At 39.7% G+C, this 16,849-nt stretch overlaps 1 protein-coding gene across 10 annotated transcripts in view; it reads right to left on the bottom strand.

The window, feature by feature from the left end:
- Positions 1-16,849, bottom strand: part of RGS17 (regulator of G protein signaling 17) — a 103,120-nt gene that overhangs the window by 31,878 nt on the left and 54,393 nt on the right. For 2 of the 10 annotated variants that reach the window (XM_079146618.1, XM_079146617.1), the window contains one exon: positions 6,323-6,506. The exons of 6 other annotated variants lie outside the window; for them this stretch is intronic. The gene's annotated coding sequence lies outside the window, so the exon portion shown is untranslated. Of the gene's footprint in view, positions 1-1,978; positions 5,589-6,322; positions 6,507-10,308; positions 10,483-16,849 lie in introns of those variants that run through there. 2 more of the 10 variants (XM_079146616.1, XM_079146619.1) reach the window with 2 other exon arrangements.

Genomic DNA, 16,849 nt, shown 5'->3' with positions numbered 1-16,849 from the left:
AAACTGCCATAGGATTATGGCAATCCTCTGCAGAGGATGCATCATGTCATTAAGGGAGGTAATTTAAGAAAGGGTATAACCAGTGAGTAAGCTTTAGCAGTTGGAACAATTTTTTAGAAAATTATATTCTGAAAAACTTTGGGGACAAAATTCCACCATTATGTGCCACATAAAATTCTAATAATTATGTTGCTGCATAATCAAAACCATTGGTTAGGTGAACATGATAAGGCTTGAAAATTTGTTTTGAACTTCCCTCTTTCCTAAAGAATGCTTAAATCTGCTTTCCTTTAAGAACTCCTTAAAGTGATCGCAGGGGTGAATGTATCTAGTTTCTCCACTGCTGTCTGCAGTAAGGCAAATGGTGCTTCACAAACCATTGCAAAGTTCCTAACTCTATTAACATCATGGGGAATATCACGTTTGTGTTTGGTGCCTTCTCCCCTCCTTTTAAAACGCGATCTCCTTGATTGAACTTCTGACTCATCCTCCAGAGGCCTACTCTTGAAAGCATTGGCAACAGGGACTCACTTTTTGTTGGGTGGCCCTGTTGGAAGGACATCACCTCCCTTCCTCCACTCTCCAAAATTTAATTTCATTTTGGAGAGGATGGGGAAAGCCAAAAAGCCATCAAAATAAGGGAAATTATTTTGGTGGAATTTATATGTCATAGCAGCTAATAAAATTCTAGGATAGAGAATGACTTGCCACCTACTGATACAGTCTATCCTGATCTAGGACTACATTATGGATTAAAAAAAAATAGATCAATAGAATAATATCAAATTTAGCATAAACTCTCAAAATAGACATTAATTCTATTGAATGATGCTTTTCAAAAATATGCAATGTATGTAAATCATACACAATTATTATCATATTTATGGCTGAAAATAATACTTATTAAGACTATAATGTGCTTCAGGTTTCTTTGGTCTTGTGAGCTCAAAAAAAAATTATATTTTTAGTTCTGAACACAATGATAGATACTTTTAAAAAATACTGTTTTCTTGAAAACAAGATAAAACATCTCTTGAGACCAGAAACTAAATTACACACACACACACACACACACACACACACACACACAGGTAGATAAATGGGTACTAAAGCCTCAGGTACTTTGTAATTCACGTGTGGAAACAAAAGGGCAAAAGTCCCCTCCAGTGGGGTATAAAATGCTCCATCAGGACAGTGAGAGCCCAAACTCTAGGCTACCTGCATGTAATCAGGGGTTGTGGTTCTGTCACCCACACAAAGGTGCCAAGGGTACCTAACTGCAGGAGGGAAGGATTGAGAAAGCCATCAGAGGGGATTTGTGCTGTTATGGCTTGAACCTAGGAAAGCCCCAAGAATTAGGCAATGTAGGTCAGAGGTGAAAAGATCAGATTATGAGTTGCAACCACATCAGTGATGAATCCACTTGATGGGTTAATAATTTGAACCACTGGGTGGTAACTGAAGGCAGGTGGGGCATGGCTGGAGGAGGCAGATCACTAGGGGAGTGGCCTTAGGCTATATCTCTTCCTGGCCACTTCCTCTATCTGCTTCCTGGCTGCCATGAGCTGACAGCTTTCTTCTGTCATACATTTCTGCCATGATGTTTGGCCTCACATCAGGCACAGAGCTATGGAGTTGGCTACTGTTGACTGAGACCTCTGAAACCATGAGCCAAAGTGAACTTTTCTTCCTTTACATTGTTCTTGTCAGTTATTTTTGTCACAGTGGCTAGAAGCTAACTACCACAGATGTGAAGCACCCACTGGTTCAGTGACTGGGCCAAGGATGTCTCAAAAACCTTTGCTGGGTGGCCAGAATCCTGAAATACCAGTGAAAGAGCTGCTTCAGGACTGAGGGTCTTGAGACACTAGTGGAGACACCTGAAAAGCCTTATATTTTAGTTAGCTATTTCGCTGCTGTGACTAAATGACCCAACCAGCACAACTGTAAAGGAGGAAAGGTTTATTTGAGAGCTCACAGTTTCAGAGGCTCTCGTCCATAGAAGGCCAGCTCATTCTTTAGGGCTCCAGGTGAGGCTGAACATCATGGCGGGAGAGTGTGGCAGAGGGAAGCAGCTCACATCATCAGGAAGCAGACAGAGAGAGTCCTCTCGCCAGACATAAGTATATACACCCCAAAGCCACACCCTAATTCCCACGTACTCCAGCCACACCCTACCTGCCTCCAGTTACCACTCAGTTAACCCCATCAGGGATTAATTTACTGATTAGGTTAAGACTCAAAACCCAATCATTTCTCCTCTGAACCTTCTTGCATTATCTCACACGTGAGCTTCTGGACACCTCACATCCAAACCATAACACCTTACATGAGGAAGAGTGAGAGTAAGAAGGACATTTCTCACTCAATTTGATACCTGCCAGCAAACAACAACAACATCAACAACAACAAATCCAAATTAACACTAGAAAGAACACAGGAAGCCAACCCAATAATTTGAAGATGAATATATTCTTGACCAAAAGCAAATAACAGAATCGCCTAAAATTAGTTTAACAGAGATCTATTTAGGTTAAACAATGTGGCCAAGGAAAGACTAATATTCATATAGGAAAATAAGAAATTATAAAACAAAAATAGGCAAATATGAAACAAGGAAATGGAAAACCAAAAAACACATGATCATTAAATAGATTCAGATAGAATTATGTCTTCCAAAAGCAGTACCAAAGAGAATCAGAACTAGTGCCAAAGAATGTGCACAGAATGCAGCAAAAAGACGAAACAGAAAAACCGAGACGAATAGAATAGTAACACTGAAAGCCTCCAGGACAGCCAGCAAGATTTTCATCATAAGGAGAGAATTAACGGATTGTCAGGGAAGTGGTATTTTAAGGCAAGTTGGCTGAGAAGTTCTTTCCTCTGAAAGAAAACAAACAGCACAAAACAAAGACTCACTTTGAAAGAGCACACCACATGCCAAGCAGGGTAAATAAAATAAAAACAAATCCACATTTACACATAGGATAGTAAAACCACAGATCTACAAGATAAAGGAAAAAAGCCAAATTAGCCACAGAGGAGTCACACTTTGACTGACAGGTGACTTTTTATGAGTAATATTAGATGCCCAGGACAATGGGAAATGGGACAAATCATCCTATAATTTCCCATTTAGCTAAATAATAATCTAAGAGTAAAGATTATCTCACAAATAACTAAATTTATGATTCACATCTTTGCTGGAATTAACTTCTGTCAAAAGAAAACATAATTAGAGGAAGGAGTCAGAGTATATTAACAAGAACTGAATTTGGTAAAATATGACTCTGAACTTAACTACTGGCTATAACAAAACCCCATGTTTCTCTGTTTACAAAGGGCAGGAAAATGGGAGGGCTTCCCTAACTCCATTGCAACTGATTTTGTAGATATCAGAATATTCCCATATTTTAAAATCTGAGTTATTTTGTTGTCTTCTACTGGGCTGCTATAGTTTGAATATGGTTCTTCCCCATCAGAACTCAGGTTAGGACTTAATTCCTCAATGTGATGGTGGTAAGGGGCTGTAGGGTCCTTAAGCAGTAATTAGGCCATGACTGTTCCCACTCATGAAAGCAGGATGTAGTTTGGATGACAGTGGGCCAGTTATCATGAAGTGTGTTGCATAAAGCAAGGTTAGCTCTTGTGTTCACTCTTTCACACATGCCTGCTTGCCCATCTGTTTCTGTCCAGAGTTGAAGCATAATTTTGAATTCCCCAGCCTTCAGAACTGTAAGCCAAAATGAAAATTTTTTTCTTTATGAATTTCTAAGTCTTAGGTATTCCATTGTAGAAGCAGAAAACAAACCGAGTCAGGAGCCTATTAGCAGCATCTGACACAGTAATGCACTGAACAGGTAGCCCTACTATCCATAAATTAAATTCCTAACCTCCAATGAGATGGTATTGGAAGATAGGACTTTGAGGAGGTAATTAGCAAATCAAGTGGGAGCCCTTCTGCACGGAGTTAATGCCCTCATAAAAGGAATCTCAGAGAGCTTTCTGCCCCTCCTTCTTCCATGTGAGAACAAAGAGAAGCCCTGGTCTGCAGTACAGAAAGGGCCCTCACCAGAACTCAACCATGCTAGCATCCTGGCCTCAGACTCCCAGGTTCTAGAACCATGAGAAATCAAATTCTGTTGTTGACAAACCACCCAGTCTCTGGCACTTTGTTACGGCAGCCCAAACTGCATGAGAGACAGTGATAACTCCAACCCCTTTGAAATACTCTCTCTCTCTTTGCCTTTGTGGCACCACATTGTCTGCTTTCTATCTAACCAATCACTTCTAACCCTACTTTGCTGCTTCCTTTTCATCTCCCTTATCTTCAGAGTGTGGCTATAGTCATTTATCCTTAGAACTCTCCTCTATCATTTCTTTGACGTTCACTGCATCTACTAGTTTTCTATACCAAATCTCCAAACTAACATGTCCAATAAAGGTGTTTTTCCTGAATTCAGCGCTTATAATCCATCAACCTACTTGACATCTCCTCTTGGCTTTCTCAACCTGGTGTCTCAAACTTACTACGTTCTAATCTGACTCTATTAGTTTTTCCCCTAAAACTTGTTTCTCTCCCAGTTTTTCCCACTTTAGGAAGTAAAAAGGCTCAAACTTCCAATTATTCAGATGAAAGACTTGGTACTTATCCTTAACTTCTCTCTTTCATCCATATTTCACATCAGTGGATCAGCGAACGTGAGTCCTTACGGGATCTCCTCCTCTTTCCTTTGGTTTCTACCGTTACCCAGCTCCTGCCCTTCCAAATCAATCCCATTCTGTTCTCAACACAGCAGCCAGAGTGTATCTTTTAAAATATAGGTCAAATAATTTCAGCAAAGAATCTTCCTTTCAAAGATGCTCAGAGTCTTCTGGCAGTTTCTCATCTTATTGAAAGCCAAATTTCTTGCAATGTAGTCCTTCATTACTTTTCGGAATGGATCTCATTTTGTATCCTTCTGGTTCTCTGTTTAAACCACAGTGGCCTCCTGGATGCATCTCAGTCATGTCTGATACCATCCTGCGCCAGGACCTTTGCACTTATTTCACACTTGGGGCTCAACTTGTTCAAGTCTTTACTCAAATGTTACATTGGTTTCACTTGAGGTTCCATTCTGTGGAACCTTCCAGGACTATCTTAATTGAAAGTACAACTCCTTCATTTCACCCCCAGCATGACTTAGCATGCTTTCATGTTTGATTTTTCCCCATATTATGTATCATAATTGATCATAGTACAAGGATTACACATTTGTCTAACCACTAGAAAGTAAAATCCACGAAGACAGAGATTCTTGCCTGTTTTGTCTGTTGTCTTAACCATGTTTGGCATATAGGAAGTATGCATCAATATTTGTTGAATGGTAAACTTTACAAGTATTCCCATTGGTGACAAGAAAAAGACAATGAGATCTTATGCACCCAATACTCAAAGTTATTAATTTCCTATCCAATGCAATAAAATAAGAAAAGTTGAGTAAGAATTGGAAAGGAAAACCCAAATCTTATAATTTCTAATTGAAATGGACATCTACAAAGAATTCCAAGTGATTCAACAGACAAGTTATTAGAAACAGTTCACAAGAGATACTAGGTCAGTCTTCAAAATTCAGTATATTTTAAAGACACCAATAGTAATTAATTTGAATATATAACAGACAAGCTTTTCAAATGAGCAAAATTTTAAAACTCACAATGCTAAACAAAAGTTCTACAAGAACTTTACAGAGATATTATAAAACTCTATTAGAAACATAAGATCTAAATACAGACAGAGTTGTTTTCTCAAATGGGAGGATTAAGTATCATTAAAATGTTAATTGTCCCAATTTTATAAACTCCATGTGAATTTAATAAAAGCACTAATTGAATCATTCATGGAACTTAACAGATGGATTCTAAAAATGTATGTGAAAGAATAAAGAGCCAAGTATAAGCTGGGCATTTCTGGAAATAAGAATAAGTGGAGTACTTGTCCCATCAGTATAAATAATAGAAAAACATAATAATTAGGATACTGTGGCAACAACATAGGGATCAATAAGTGGATCAATAGATTTGAATAGATGCTCAGAACTAGTCATCAGAGAAATTCAAATTAAAAAAATTATTCCACATCCAAATTTCCCACGGTTAAAGTCACAAACTACCAATTTTGGGATAGGCCTTGGGTAAATGAAAAACTCTCACACATTGAAGGTGCAAATGAAAGTTGACAAATCACTGAACAATATTGCGAACAACCAGATAAATGATAAATATACATTGGATGAAAATTCACACTTGTGTATGAAGATATTAATTATGGAATATTTATTACCTAAAATGGCAACAACCTGTTAAAGACTGAATTCTTATGTCGTCCCCAGATTCACATGTTGAAATATAATCCCCAATATGATGGTCTTTCTAGGTGGACTCTGGCAGGTATTTGGGTGATTCCAGTGCCTTTGTAGAAGAGGCCAGGGAGCCTTCCACGTGAGGACACAGCAAATACTCAGCACCTAAAACCAGGAAGAGTTCCCTCGTCAGTCACTGAACATCAGGCACCTTGACCTTGGGACTTAGCCTTCAGAACTGGGAGGCACACGTTTCTGTTGTTGGAAAGTCACACTGTTGATGGTATTTTGTGATCCTATACCAAGGAGACTGAGACAGAACTTATTACTGAAAAGTGGAGCATTGCTATAACAACATGGCAGCAACTCTGGAACTTGCTCAGGGTGGAGGCCACTGGAGTTTTAAAGTGCATGCCAGAGAAACCATGATTGTCATGAAGGGACTTTTACAGGTGCTTCTGGTGATGATTTCGGAAAGAGGAGAGCTCTAGAGAAGGCTTCCATCTTCTTAGAGAAGAAACAGATAAGTGTGTACACAATGTTAGTGAAAACATGGACAGTAAATGCCACTTTGATGAGGTGTCTGATGGAAATGAGGAATATACTATTATCCTCATTAACACTGTTGTCCTTTTCTCCCTTTTGTCCAATAAAGAAAGGGCAGTCCTTGTTATAATGTGTCAAGGAAGTTGGTTGCATTGGGCTCAGCTTCCACTGTTTTGTGGAAGGAAGAATTTGTGAGCAATGGAATTGGCAATCAGTAAGTAAAGTGTGAGAGTGGCTTGGTTCCTCCTGCCTGCTTAGTGTAAGCTGTAAGAAGAGAGAAAAGACTTGAAGACAGAAGAATGAAGCAAAAAGGAACCACAACTTCAAGAGGTTTGGAAAATTGTTTACTCACATTGTAAAAAGTGAAAAGTCATGTTCCTAAGAGAACACCAGGGTGTGGCTTGATAAGGAGGTAAGGAAGGGTGTGAACCATAAACTTAGCAGCTACTTGGACAGGAGAATGACACTTTAAACGGAAGAGGAAGGAGCCAGGGAAATGAAGAAAGGTGGTCAGACTTCTTGGACTTTACAGACAGACCTCAGAACCCTCCAGCTGCAGACCTGCTCTGTTCTTCAAGACAGGCAAAGAAGGACCCTAAAGGTGATTCAGATGTAGGCAGTGCTGCCTCCCCATTTCAAAAGCAAAGGTTTTCAACAGGCCAGGTGGCTTCTGCCCAAAGCCACAGAGGTGGGACTGCCTGGAGCTGTGGGGGACCCACGCTTGCTCAGTAGAGATCTGAGACCCTCCCTTCCCCAGCAGCAGAGCTTCAGACCCAAGGACTCCACTCCAGTGGGTCCAAATCTCTACCGCAGTGGGTCCAAATCTCTACCCCAGTGGGCCCAGAGGGGTGAGCATCAAGCCAAAGAGAGCTATGCTCCAGTCTTACAGTCTCACGGAGTTTGTTTCACTAGGTTTTGGACTCGCTTGGGACCTGTCACTACTTTCTTCTTTCCTATTTCTTCCCTTTTGGAAAGGAAATGAATATTCTGCATCTGTCTCACCATTATGTTTTGGAAGGATGGAGCGTGTTTGGTTTTACACGCTCTTAGAGCTAGAGAGAGATTTTATCTCAACGAATTGTACCTCGAATTTCATTCATGTCTGATTCTCATGTAGTTCACTGAAACTTTCATCTGAAGACTTGAGAACTGATGCTGGAACGAGTTAAGACTTTTGAGGTTATATGGGTGGAATGAATATATTTTACATGCAAGAAAGGGGGGCAAAGGGCAGCATGTTATAGACTGAATATTTGTGCTTCCCCTAAATTCAGATGATGAAATCTAATATTCAATGTGATGTTCAGAAATGGAGCTAATGGGAGGTAATTGGGGAGCCCTCATCAATGAGATTAGTGCCCTTATAAAAGGATCTTGATCTCAGATGTTCAGCCTCCAGGATTATAAGAAATAAATCTATGTTACTGATTAAGTCACCCAGCTTATATATTTTTTTGTTATTGCAGCTCAAGCTAAGATGCAACCATATTATCATCTTTTTTAGGAATGAATAAAAAGTTAGTGATATTATATGATGATATGTATAAACAACATTTAAAATAAGCAACTTAGAGCCATAGGAATCAACTTGGGGAGATAGTAAAAACAATGCCGAGTGGAAAAATAGCTGTAAAATATTAAATATAGTATCATTCACATAATTTGCAACAGTATGCAAATTACATGTATACTGGAAAATACATGTAGAAGGCATAAAATCATGAATTTTTATGGTTCCATAACAGGGTACGGGGAAAGGATAATGAAGGAATACAATTGAAGAGGGAGAATTTCAACTTTACCTGATTATTTCTTTAAGAGATCTAAAGCAAAAACAAAATATTAATATTTATTGGAGTATAGGGGTATTGGTTTTACTAACTTTTGTACCAATCTGTATTTCATTTTTTTCTTCAGAAACACCCACTCATACATACACACACAGCACAGAAGTCCTCATCTGCATCCTGAAATACTGCAGAAAGAGTCAGTAGTTTTCTTGAGAACTGAATATCTTAATTTTTTCCACTGTTAAATACTCAATTTGGAAAAGCTTGGAGGCAAATTCTATGTTGGGTGTCCAGTTGTGACAACGTGGATCTTAAATGTTCCCCAAAAACTCTTATGTTGAAGGCTTAGTCCCAATGTGTGATATTCAGAGGTGGAGCTTGAGGAGGTGATTGATTCAGAACTTTGACTCCATGAATGGATTAATCCATTCAAGAGCTTGGTGGGCTACTGGGAAGTTGTGAAAGCTCAGGAGGCGGGGCCTAGTTGGAGGAAGTGGTCACTTGGGGATGCTCTGGAGAGCTATTCTGCCCCAGGCCCTTTCTCTGTTTCCTGACTGCCACAAGGCCAGCCATTTCTTCTCCATTATGGTCTGCCTCTCCACAGGCCTCAAACCTGGAACCAGCTGACCATAGGCTGGAAACTCTGAAACCAAAAGCCAAAATAAATCTTTCATCTTTTCAAGTTCTTTATCTCAGGTTTATTTTATTTTTTTTTCACAGTGATGGAAAGCGTAATCTCTAAAGATGTTGGCTAAAATCACTGTAGAGGGATCCGAATGTTATTCATTAGTTTGCAAGATCTTCTATATCTTTTGGCTGACTAGAAAAAAAAATAAAAAGCAATGCTTTCCTTGTGTTTCTTGAGGTAATGATGTGTGGTGCCATAAATATCTTCATTCTGGAAAAAAAAGTTCCTACTCACTGATATTTTGTATGTGTGTGTGTGTAGGTTCTCATGAGCAGATCAGTTCTATATTTCTGACTGGTCTATATGTTCCTGAATACCAGCCTTTTAGCATCTCATCTGTGTTCCAGTCTAAACTTCTGACCCTGCTGGCATATGCCTATATTTGAGAAAAGGAGTGTTCTATCACTCTCACATTTTTCTACTTAGATGCAATGTTGAAGGAATTAGACACACAAAACTGGAAAAAGATCGACTGTCTGAGAATGTTGTAGTGACAGCGCACAGGCAGCTCTTTCCCGAGACCCCATCTGCAGGTCAATCAGCACGAAGACCCTGGCCTACCCTCTGGTACTGGAAGTTCAGTCCTGGAACCTTTATTTACAGTTCCTTCCAGTGAGCAACTGTAAATAGTGGGGTCAAAGGGAACCGGCTAGGGTTTACCAGTAAACTCAGAAAATTTCTATGACTTATTATATTTTTATTTTCCAGAGTTCATCAATTTCAGTTTTAAGCACAACACATTTTAATGCCATAATAAAACATGAAAAAGTTATGCAAAGTGAGACATAATAATAACCTGAAACTCTCAAACACCTTTGTACATGTGGAGGCCAATTCCTTTTTCATTCCTCTCTAATTCTCTATGGAGAAAGATTGTCAAGAAACCCTTTCACAGCATAGATAAGAACAAGGCAGAGGAAACTGGTTCCTAAGAAGAATGTACCTGTGCACAAAGCAAAGACTTCAGTCTTTGGGAGCTGTGCAGTCCTTGAAAGGCCCAGGATCCAGAACAGAGCAGGACTAGTACAGTGTGCAGCTGGCATCCCAGAATGCTCCTCTCACACCAGCCTCCCTTAAAAGCACTTCATTTCGTCCTTGTAGTGAAGTGCTAGGAACACTATAGTGGAATAGATATTAGTGTTCCCAGCATAATCACCCCCCTTCCATACAAAGCTTAAGTTTATTAATAAAGAGGCAATTGCTGTAAGAAAACGTAGAGTCAACACTCCAACATATTGGTGCAGGCACCAAATTCCTTAACAAGACTCTGAAGTTCAAGAACTAAAATCAAGAATCAATAAGTGGGATGATATCAAATTAAAAAGCTTCTGCCCAGCAAAGGAAATGATCAAGAGTGCAAAGCAAGAAACTACAGAATGATAGATCTATTCCAGGTGCTCCACCAGCAGGGGATTAATATCCAGAATACATAAACAACTAAAAAAAAAAAAAAACCCAAATAACCCAATTAACAAATGGTCAAAACAACAAAATAGACACTTCTCAAAGGAAGAAATAAATGTGAATGGTAAAAAAAAAAAAATGTTCAACATGGATAGCAATCAAGGAACTGCACATCAAAAGGACACTAAGATTTCACCTAACTCCAGTCAGAATGGCAGTTATCAAGAAAATAAATAATAGTACATGATGATGAGCTTGTAGAGGAGAAAGGTACACTCATCCAGTGTTGGTAGGACTGCAAGTAGTACAACCATTCTGGAAAGCAATATGGGAATTCCTCAAAAAATAAGGAATGGAACCACCATATGACCTAGCTATCCCACTCCTTGGTATTTATTCAAAAGCACTAAAAGCAACATACTATAGTGGTTCAGGCACAGCAATGTTTACAGCAGCACAGTTCACAATGGTCAAGTGAAGGAACCAGCCCAGGTGCCAGTCGATAGATGAATGGATAAAGAAAATGTGGCACACATACCCGATGGAGTCTTACTCAGTCATATAAAAGAACAAAATTATGATATTAGCCAGGAAATGGATGGAACTGGAGAACATCACGGTAAGTGAAATAAGCCAGACTCAGAAAATCAAGGGTCTAATGTTTTCTCTCATATGCGGAAGCAAGACCAAAATAAGGGAGAAGGATGGGGGTATCCCATGAAAACAGACGGGAGATCAGTGGAGCAGAGGAGGGGCTGGACGGGGAGGGCAGAGGGACCATAAGAGAGGAATGGTGGAATGAAATTGACCAAACTGTGCTATGTACAGATATGAATATATCACAGTGAGTTTCACCTTTATGTACATCTATAAAGCACAAATTAAAAGAAAACTATAAATAAATAGAAGGAAGACTAGGAGGTTAGAGGAAGGGGAACAGGAGGAGGGAGGAGGGAAGGAAAAGAGGAAGTACTGGGGACTGAAGTAGAGCCAATTATATTCCATGCATGTATGATTATGTCAAAATGAACCCCAATATCATGAATAACTACAATGCCCGAATGAAAATAAAAATAAAAATTAGTTCTCCTCTGGCTCTGGATACTAAACTTACAAATACACAAATGGCAGTATCCTCATCCCTACCACCAAGCCACATCACAGTACGGTAAGTAAGCAAGTCCTGGACCCACGTCTGTCTCTAAATCTTGCTTCTGTTATCAACGAGATGAGTTTGGGTTACTAACCTCTCTTTCCTCATAGGCAGATAATAATTGACAATAATAGAACATGCCAGAACATTAAAACAGAGTTAAAGGAACTGATCACATAAAATACTTGAGCCAAAACTTGGCACTTACAGCGAGCACCAAAGTCTGAGGGCTCTCTCATGGGAATAAGGAGTGGAGTTGTTCATAATGTACCAAAAAAGCTGGAGCGGCACAAGCTTCTCAGGCTACAGATGTTGAAGATTTCCATCAGGATCTTCTTGCTGAGAGATCATTTCACTTCCTATATGGTGGGTTGAAAAGTTTTCGTATCCGTTGCTTAGAATTCTCCTATCTCAGGGATCTACACAAAGGCTTACTCAGTGAAGAAAGAAGACTGATGGTTTGGAGTCTTTTTTAAATTTTTTATTCCACTACTAACACTGTAATTTTTATCATATGTAAATGAACTGAGTCTCAAGTGACTCATAGCACCCACAATCAACTCGTTACCCAACAATCAAACTCCATTTTAATTGCAGCCATCTCGTCATGTTTAGTGAAAGCATCCCGTTCTGCCACGTAGTTGTTGATTCAGTGTTGAGCCCCAAAAAGGTATTTGCTAAATAAGCCAAATTTGTGAGGCCCTCTTTAGCACCGGGGTGGACAAGGAAGCAATTCGCCAAATACAGACACTTATTCTTAGTTGTGCTGCGAAGAAAAGGAACTCATTTCTCAATTTAAAATTTCTGATCACTATCCTGCTTCAGCGAAGCCAGCGCCTGTCTACATATCTGAGCAAGCTTTCAGTGCTGCTTCCTATGTCATGACTTGCTCATCTTAAAACAGTTGTTTCTAACCTACTTTTTGCTTTTTGTGTGCGGAAAGGGTATTTTTCGTATTTTTTTTCTTTTCAAAATCATCATTTTTGAGACTACATTAGAACTATCAGAAATACAAGGTGTCAACATCTTAAGGGTGAATTAATGGGTCACGGTGGTGCACATCTACTTTCCCAGCAACTTGGAAGGCAGGGGCAAGAGGCCAGCCTTGGCAACTTAGAAAGACCCTGTCTTAAAATAAAAAATAAGAAAAACGACAATTCAGCTTAGTAGTAAAGCACCTGCCTAGTGAGCCCAAAGCTTGGGCTTCAGTCCCTAAGGCTTGGGTTTCAAGCCCTGATCCATACTTCAGGTGATCAGAATCTAATTTCATCAGTGAACAAGGTCCACAGAGATCCCTTTCCCTGTTGATAAATAACACTTGCTAAAATGGCACATTGCATTGAGTCAGCAATTCTTTCTTCATGTTCATATTTACATATATCTATAAAAATCTATAAAATACATTCAAATGCTAAAAAATAATTATTCCTGTGCTTTCCTCTGTCTTTAAGATATGTAATCAGAGGAGCATCCGACCTTCCTCACATTGGATCATGTGCAGAATCTACTGGTCACATTTAAACACATTATTTGACAGGTCCATTTGATAAGAGCACCTCGTACACTCAGCTGCTGGGTTTTGTCCCCAGAAGAGTCAGTCATTTCTATTCAACACCACAGCACAATCACCTCTCCTAATTCTGCATTTCTGTTAACTTCCTGTTTGCTCCTCTGACTCTGCTTGGGAGTGTCCTGCTTTAGAGTAGGAGATCTGGACTTGAACCACAGAGGTCTGCCTCATGTTGGCCCTGTGGCATTCAGCAAGTTACACGACCTCTGCCTTTGTTTGTAAAATGGGGGAATGACATTCACTTCACTCAATAGTTGTTAAGAAATAGGAGAAAATAGATATGGCTGTTATTACTACTAACCGTAGCAGCGTGACAAAGAGCACTGGATAATTTCTCATCTCAATCATCATAAACTCCTGAATAAAAACTTCTGTCTTCATATTTTTGCCTGATGACTTTTCTTCAGATTTTCACTAGAGGCTTTTAAATATGAGTACAAGGGTGACAGATGCATTTGGTATTTGCCAAAGTTCTCACTTAAATTTTGACCTTTGCCTTTCCTGCAATCGCTGGACCATCATCTGGAGGTGTTAGAAATAAGGATCTTAATCCCTAAACTTTCCTCCATCTGAATCTGCATTTTAACAATATGAAATACTATGGAGCTGCAGGTGACTGGTGTCCACACTGAGCCCAGTAAGCGCTGGTTCAGATCACACCAGGCTGTGACCTTGAGACCCACCAAGCACTGCAACTGGTGCACAGAGGAGGAGTAAGAAGCATGTGGGGTATTCTAGCCCCATGAGGGAGGAAAAATCACGAAGGGCTCAGTGAACAACAGGAGTCCCCTTTTATCCACAGGTTAGCTTTCTGTGATCTCAGTTACAGTCAACTGCCGTCCAAAAATATTAAATGGAAAATTCCAGAAATACACAATTCCTAAATTTCAAATTGCATGCCATTCTTGCCCCACCTGCAGCGCCCCCCTTGGATGTGAATGAACCCCCTTTGCCCAGCACATCCATGCTGCATGTACTATCTGATGTAGGTTACCTGCCAAGGTGTGGCAGTGCCTGTGTCCAGCTAACCCTTATATTGCTTCACAATGGCCCCAAAGCACCAGCATAATGTAATGTGCCAGAATTGACTGTTCGTGGGGGTCGTCAATCCCCTCTGCAGGTTCATCTTACTTATCCCCTCTCTTTCATCCCATTTGGGAATAAATATGTTCTCCGAGTGGTAATTGTAACAGGCTAGCTTCTCTGTCTGGATTCTGACATGCTAATAAAGTATCTCCTCTGCCTCAGTCTCCCGGGCTCCTGGCAGAGGTGCCTCCTTCAGGAAATCCTGGTCTTGGGAAGACACCTGGCACTGCTCCAACATGCCTGTCATTCCATGTTGACTTAGAGATTTGACATTTGTGAGTTTTCCCTGAGCTCTTTGAGGGCAATAACCTTAAGAACCAGTGAGTTCCATGGGTGTACGTTATACAAGTGAGATGAGAGAGAGAGAGAGAGAGAGAGAGAGAGAGAGAAGCTGCTCTCGCCCCCCATGGGCTGACAGGTTTCTAACAGGCCAGATCTGGGCAGGGGAAATGAAGGGGAAGGTCATTCAATTACTCAGAAATTTAAGAAAGCCTGGAAGACCAACTCATAAATGTAGTGCTTCTAAAAATCCAATTTTTACCTAACTTGCTGAGGCATTGCTTTCTTTTACAATGGCATCATTAGCTTAGGGGAAATATTTTGGAAATGGAGACAAAAACACAGTTAAGAGCAACTTTTGTCAAAAACACTACACACTGACAACAAGAATCCTTCACATGTCCCTATTACTTTACTGTGCTAGTCTAAAAAAAAGCGTCCGCTGTAGAGTCAGAATATATTTAAGTTGGGGAAGCACTGTTAACACTCTCATCTCTGATACTTTCTTGAGATTCATCAAGCGGTTCTACAGAGCAGACATGCTCACTATTTCAGCTCACAGAAAGAAGAAAGTTTGAAAAAAGGCAACATATTTAGAAAGACTTAAAGTATGAAATGGGAAAAATGTCAATAGAAAAGACAAAACCACATTTGACAAAGGATGTGGGAGATATGTCCCCCAATAGTAATTTTTCATATAATCATTAATGATATTATACAAACAGGAAAATTTCTATGGGAATTTAATACAGAGCAATGGTTAAATACACCAAGCGTGAATAAAGAGATTAATATGATGTAGAGAAATTCACAGGAGGGAACACACTGAACATGTTTTGTTTATGTTTATGTCTAATGTAACATACTTATATGCTCCTTTGTTATTTTTTTCTATAATTAAATCAAGTCAGGTTGCCTGCGATCCTCTCTTGTACTTCCTGACATCTCCTATTTTGAAGAACAGCTTTACATATGTAGCCTATGAGGGAGTATGTTAGCTAGGCTGTCCAAAGCTACGGTCAACATATAGTTTGTCCTACATTAACAGACATCTAAAAAATCATTGAAAGATACAGTGAAATAATGAGCAATCTTTTGCAAAAGTCTGTATACTAGTCAAGGTAAAAATGCATTGGGAGGATTTATGGTCACCCTTCCTACCGTATATTGCTTACTGTTTAGTCAAGCTAACATCTTATCACTGAGCCTTTAGCATAATGTTTTTGGCAAACTCGTCCTAAGCCTGCTATGAAGTTTACACTAAGTCAAATTTCTTTTGTAAATAAACACACCAACCTCCAGGAAGTGTACAAGTGACACTATTCACTGCTGTAGCCAAACATTTACTCCCCCCAGGAGAGCAGGCAGCAGCTATCGGAAAGGCTACGTGTGGTGGTAAAGATGATGGAGGAGCAAGGCTGGACCCCAAGCCCCAGCCTCCCACTACAGCACTCTCTGAAATACAGAAAAGGACAAGAAGTAAAATGACAGGATGTTTTTTTCTTTTTCTTTCCTTGGGTCGGCAGAAAGATACGAAGATTCTCTATCCTCAGACGTCCAGGGAAGAGCACTAGTAATGAAAGAAGCCCCAATGGTCCAGCTAGCAAAGAAGAGCTCTGAGAAAAGTGGATATTGGTGGCAATATTCAGAGCATAATCTGAGAAAGTAGACATTGTAAAGATCTACATCATACAGTTCTAGGCATGTGGTGAGAATATTAAATAATTTTATGTATGTGTATATATGTGCTAAAAACTGTAAAAGTATAAGGTACTAAGCATGATCCTGGGCACTTAGTAAGTGCTCAGTTATCACGATCCTGGGCACATAGTAAGTGCTCTGTTATCAGTACCTACTCATACTGCTGTCATAATCCTCACTTCATTCTTGACACTTGATCACCTTACTGATCCTTCACCACTTCTGATGGAAGACCAGGATGTGTTTTGCTTTCTTTTTTTTTTTTTTTTACTCTCAAATTTCATATCAGTC

Source organism: Sciurus vulgaris (assembly GCF_902686455.1).
Source record: "Sciurus vulgaris genome assembly, chromosome: 7".
In the NCBI taxonomy this organism is placed as follows: domain Eukaryota; kingdom Metazoa; phylum Chordata; class Mammalia; order Rodentia; family Sciuridae; genus Sciurus; species Sciurus vulgaris.
Note: the sequence above shows the minus strand (reverse complement) of the source record. Positions and strands in the feature narration are given on the sequence as shown.